This window comes from Hyperolius riggenbachi, chromosome 12 (genome assembly GCF_040937935.1).
Source record: "Hyperolius riggenbachi isolate aHypRig1 chromosome 12, aHypRig1.pri, whole genome shotgun sequence".
NCBI lineage: Eukaryota > Metazoa > Chordata > Amphibia > Anura > Hyperoliidae > Hyperolius > Hyperolius riggenbachi.
The window spans coordinates 185572290-185578289 of record NC_090657.1 but is presented as its reverse complement, the minus strand read 5'-3'; the positions used below and the strand labels follow the sequence as shown (position 1 = coordinate 185578289).

Below are 6000 nucleotides of genomic sequence, written 5' to 3'. Positions count from 1 at the left end.
GTAACTGACAGCTGCTGATATATAACTGACAGCAACTGGCATATTTCAGTTTTGACAAAATCTTGTCAGAACTGGAAGGGATCACTGTAAAAAGAAAATGGTGAGCTTCTGAGAGGAGCTGATGGCGAGGTAAGTATGTAAAATTCATTTGCAGCTATGTGTTTATTTCAAATAATTTTACTCGCTTCAGGTTCCTTTTAAGTCCCCTGTAGTTCATAGACTTACCCAGTGTTCTTCCAGTCCTCTCCATTCCACCTCTGGCTGTGCACCTCCTTGATTGCACTCCCGTAGCCAGTCAGGAGTGCTCTGCGCCTGTGCAGTTACAATACTTAACCCATTAGCAGCTTCAATAGAGTTGTCTCATTTGAGACAAGTGCGCTGCTTTTGACCTCAGTCAGCAGAACTTGTTGTGCTGTAAATACTTGGAATGCTTTGATCTCTCTCTGCTAACAAAAAATATAGAAACTAAAAGCATATGTCCCTCACACTGCCCCCTAATGTGACAAGTGGCCATAAATACACATTACATCAGTACTAATTAGAAGCAAGGAAATGTAACAAGTAAGAAATACAAAACAAATGCTAAAATAAATTGGCCTGGAGCACTTGCGTGATCAAAGAGGCATGCGGCCAGGTCCAAGCATGCACAGTTTGCCCCAGCTACCAGGGCAGATAGTGGGGGAACGGAGAAGACCAAGGCAAGCCTATGGCCTACGGGGAAGGAAGGAAGTCCCAGGTAGGTACATCCTTTTGATTGCAATGTTTCAGGTTTACTTTAAGCTATGTACACACATGAAATAACTGATGGCCACTGGGATTGGGAATCGATGATGCCGAGTTCAGTCCAGCAGCATCACAAGCCTAGAGGCTAGGGATATGTCTGCTGCTATGGAGGGGGGAAGCGGGATGATGTGTAGTGCATGACTAAACTACTTCTGCTGAGTGGAGTGAGTAACAGAACATTGCGCTTTGGGTAATTTAAACCCAGCCTAAACGTTTGAAACACTTTTGTTACCTTGCCTTCCTCCCTCACAGGACCCCTAACCCAGCCCCCCCCCCCCCCCCCCACACACACACACACAAACACTCCTCTGTACACCTGAAGTTCCAGTGGTGGGTCTCCCACCAGTGCCGGGACAAGGGTTTCCAGCACCCAAGGCAGGAATTCCAAAGTGCACGCCCCCCCCCCCACCCCACCGTCCATACTGTACACCTTCGTCATGCAGCCCGACAGCTCGCAGGCAATGCTGCAGGAAGCCGGTGCCTGGTCTGCCGCCGCTAACTTCCCCCAGGTTTCCCTCACAGTTCCGCTTTGTAGACACCACATGTCCTGACCAGAGCAGAAGCTCCGATTATAAGTAACTGCGTGCCCGCCCACAAGCCACACTGCCATCAGAGAGCAGTCACAGCCACGGCGTCACTGTTGCGTCAGTGTTGCTTAGCAACTGTAGGAAGCAGGCCAAACAACACTGACGCTACAGCCGCCTGTCTTCTCTCTGATAGCAGCGCGGCTTGTGGACAGGCACGCAGTCACCTATGATCGGAGCTCCTGCTCCGGTCAGGACACGTGGCTCAGGAATGAGCAGAAACTATGCCAATGCGAATTTACGCATCGTAGTTCGCATCTACGCATCGTAGTTTGTAGGTGAAGTTTCAAAACTACGCTTACGAATTTACACGTAGCCAAGTACCGCTACGTGTAGCTTACGCCCACTATGCATAGTTAACATGTGTATTGCGTAGTGAACTATGAATGCGTTACTCGCGTCTAATTTTCCGCATGCGATTGTATGCTCACAAAATTACACATTGGAAAAGGGAATGTACGCATAGAAGAGTTCCCGGTATAAGCATTTAAGTAGAAATCAATGCATACAATTTTCTGCATACAGGCATAAGCACCCGCATACAACACGCTTCGCACTACGCGTAATTGCGTATTTTAACGCGTATTCTATGAAATGCATACGAAGTGAATATTTCATTTCGAAGCCATAGTTTGGCAAAGCCTAATTGCGTAAAACTATGCGTAGTTCCAGTGTAGCGAAGTTGGCTGACTACGACCATCCCTGACGTGGCTGCAGACGGTTGAGGAGGCTGCGGGAGGTTAGACTAGAGGTTGACGGGACAAGGGGAGAGGAATGCGCTCTCACGCCACTGCGCCCCGAGGCTGGCGCCTTTCCTGCCTCTGCCCAGGGCCAGCCCTGTCTCCTACTGTCAGTGCTGCGACGTGGGCTGTGATGTAGGCACAAAGCCCCCAAGGGATTGTGGGAGGGGGATGAGTCCAAAGTTACAGTTGACCCTAAGCTGAGTACCCACGGCCAGATGGGTTGGCATGCATTGTGAACATTTTTTTAAGGAAGTGTCATTAAATGATGTGCGAAATCATGAAAAAAATCATTTGTTGCGAAAAAGCGTTTGCTAAAACGAATCATGGGTAAAAAATGGCCCACAAAAAAAGACACCTCTGAAAGTAGAACACAGAAATCTGCAGAATCGGTAAACAGCATTGGCAGAAATCGGAATTTCCGCGGATTGGTTTAGATGGTGGGATTACACATTTATGTTATTTGGGACTAAAGAAGGGGATAAGTAAAAATCCTGGAAATGGACTTTCTAGCTTTAGTTCAAACTTCTGTTTTTTTTTTATTTATTTTTTTTATATTGTGTGAAATATCCCATAATTTGCAACGTCTAAAGCTTTAGACACTTCACATCAACTATTTTGATATTTTTCATTATTTGTTTCCCTTTTTTCTACGATTTGGCTGACTGGCTTTGCAGAACTGTCTTCCTGACAGGAGTGTGCTCACTTACCTCAAAAAATGAAATAGGCTTAAAGGGACCATGAGCACTAATTAAAAATGAAATTGGGACTTCCTCCAGCCCACCATAGGCTGCAAGGTCCCCCAGCATCCTCTTGGCTCCTCTCCCGGTCCTGGCTGGCGGCTCTGTTATTAGACAACTTTAGCCTGAAGTCATCAGGGCTGCTTCCCGCTTTAACTATATGCGTAATCACCTCGGCTGGCCATGCGTCCTGCGCATGTGCGGTTCTCTAATATTGAACCGCGCATGCGTAGGACTCTCACGCCGGCCAGCGGGATTACACATATAGTCAAAGTGGGAAGCAGCCCTGATGATTTCAGGCCAAAGTCGTCTAACAACAAAACTGGGAGAGGAGCCAGGAGGACATCGGGGGGACCTTGTGGCCTACAGTAGGCTGGAGGAAACCTTTAATGGGCATAAAATAAGGATTTCATTCTTTAATAGACACCAATGCATTTCAGGGTTCACAACACTTCCTTAGGTCTCGGTCTTATATTAAATCAAAGGTTTTATACTAATGTAAAGGCACTTCTGAGGAAGATGTAGTTCCCTGGTGGGTGATGGCAACGTCTTTAATACTATTAAACAGCAAATTCTGGGGTACGATCCTTTATAAAGTGAAGGATCAAAGAACACAGTCCTTTTTGGGGCAATCCACCTTGCCCTTTAGTGCTTATTTATACCTTTGAAAAGGACTAAGTATACTATAATGCAATCTCAAATAGGCAAAAAAGTCTCTGAAAAAACTTTATTAACACACGTACAAAAAATAGAAAAAGTGGTTCTTCAATATCACAAGGTCTAAAAAACATTGGTTGGTTTAGAACAACAATTGGTTGTAGCTTTGTGGGCATTTAAACTTCAAGGCAACGACACATGTTCGTTCCCGTCTAGCTTCTCCTTGCTATAGCTCTTGGGAAGGTCAAGTGCGTCTGGTGGGTACAGATGCCCCCCATTTTCTGGCTCTTCGCCTGATTGGTCTTTTTGTCTGGTTGAGCTACGCAGAATTGGGTATTACGGCCTGACGAAGGGCACATACAATTCTATACAAAAGCCCGAAACGAACATGTGTCGTTGCCTTGAAGTTTAAATGCCCACAAAGCTACACCCAATTGTTGTTCTAAACCAACCAATGTTTTTTAGACCTTGTGATATTGAAGAACCACTTTTTCTATTTTTTGTACGTGTGTTAATAAAGTTTTTTCAGAGACTTTTTTGCCTATTTGAGATTGCATTATAGTATACTTAGTCCTTTTCAAAGGTATAAATAAACGTCTTTAATACTGGCAGGTAATCTCTGCGGAATGTTTGATTACTTAGAATTCTGAAGCCCGTAGGAAAGATCTCTGGTCTCTCAGAATGCTCTGTTGGGGAGAATTCTGCATAATTAACAGGCTAAGCAAAGCCTTAGGGAGAAGGCGGGTCTACATACCAATGTACAGCAATATGGCTATAGGTAGTGTTTTGGATGCTGAAACCAAAATATTTTACGTAAAAATTGGCATCCTGAATAATTCTTGCACTCTACCATATGTCGTTACAGTTACTTTTTAAAGGACAACTATCAAAGTTAACTAAAATTCTAAATGCCACATATATTTCCAGTAATTACTAGTAAATAGCAATACAAAGGCCTTTTTTTTCTTTTCATTTCTTAAGTGAACAAAATATGACATTTACAGAGAACAGTTTTCACTGTGGACATTACAATGGAGGACTGTGACTGTGGACATCCAGCATACAGAAACAATCTTCACGGGCTTTAATACTGTGACTGGAATCTCTTCAGAATGATAGCAGAAATGTAGCTTCATTGTAAACAACTCATCAGCTGGAGCTCTATGTGTTCCTGTCTCTCTCTCTCTCTCTCTCTCTCTCTCTCTCTCTCTCTCTCTCTCTCTTTCCCCGCCTCATGCAGTGTAAACAGAGTTTACAGATAGGATGAGTTAATTTTGAATGGGGGTGGGGGTGCATCCAAGTAAGGAAAAAGTACAGGTCCTTCTTTTCATATCCCTCTCTGTATCTAAAAAATCCCTCTGCTGTTCTCGTATGATTTTTCAGAAAGCAGTGTGCATGTAAGCAGGGCAGAAACAAACAGTAAACCAGTCCTCCTCCATGTGGATAGTGACAGAGAAGTGAAACCTATCTACATGGTACAACTGACCCCACCCCCGACGCTGAGACAAACTGTTACAAAAGCTTATAAACAAAGCATTTTTTTTCACACAGGCTGTCATCAGAGACTTCTGAAAAGCTTTCCATTGTTGTTTGCTAAAAGCTCTATAGGTATGTGGGGTTTACAGAATGACAGTTTCTTTGATTCGATTTGATTCTTTGAGTTGTTCTTTAAGTCATAACCTCATCACTAAGAGCCATTTGCAGGCTTGAAAAGCGTCTGTGCTTTTTTAAAAAAAATATAAACAATGATCATGGCCCTAAAGCGCTGTAGCAAATTTTTTTTCCTATCTAATCAGTGATAACTTACCGATTACGTTTGTCTTTCATCCTCCTTTAACTGACAAGGACAACTTAACAGGCATTGTAGAATTCTCCCGCTGACGCACTGTCACATTAGTTAACGCCGCATACCTATCACTAAGAGAAGCCTCATCAGGGCAGTTTGCAGACTGTAGTTCTAAGTAAATTTTCTTTGAAAAATATATATACAGGAAATGCTGCGGCTGCGGGTAATTCAATTTCAAGATCAATACTCCTGAATTATTTATGATCGCATCCCCGAGCTGCCTCCTATATTTTCTCTACAGTTAAAGGAAGACACTGAGAGTGGAGATAACTGACATATATCAGGAGTTTAACTGCACGCCGCATTGTATTTTTATGAGCACCCCTGACATTCGGGGGAAATGAAGGGTAGATGTATTAATGCCCATCATTTTGATATCCACATCAAGACCAACGGGGTGTTAAATCGCTGAGGGTTATCGAGGTCAGTACAGGGGCAGGAAGGGGAGTCTGCAGCCCAATAAAACATGGACAAGAGGTCATGACATTTGTGCAAATGGGATATCTGATTAATATATCGATCACGGTGTGTTGTAAAGAAGTCAAGTCAGCGTAGCAATCGCCAATAAGCTTAAAGCCTAATTCTATTCTAGAGAAGTGAAAAAATATATTAAAAAAAATATATATATATACCTTGACAGCTCCTGTAAT

The 6000-nt window shown here is 43.5% G+C and overlaps 1 long non-coding RNA gene across 1 annotated transcript in view; it reads left to right on the top strand.

Annotated features, from left to right (window-relative positions):
• Positions 1-5683: 5683 nt before the first annotated feature.
• LOC137541813 (uncharacterized) overlaps positions 5684-6000 on the top strand; it is a 155555-nt gene continuing 155238 nt past the window's right edge. Inside the window, exon 1 of the long non-coding RNA XR_011025280.1 lies at positions 5684-5773. This is a non-coding gene — a long non-coding RNA (uncharacterized lncRNA). The remainder of the gene's footprint in view (positions 5774-6000) is intronic.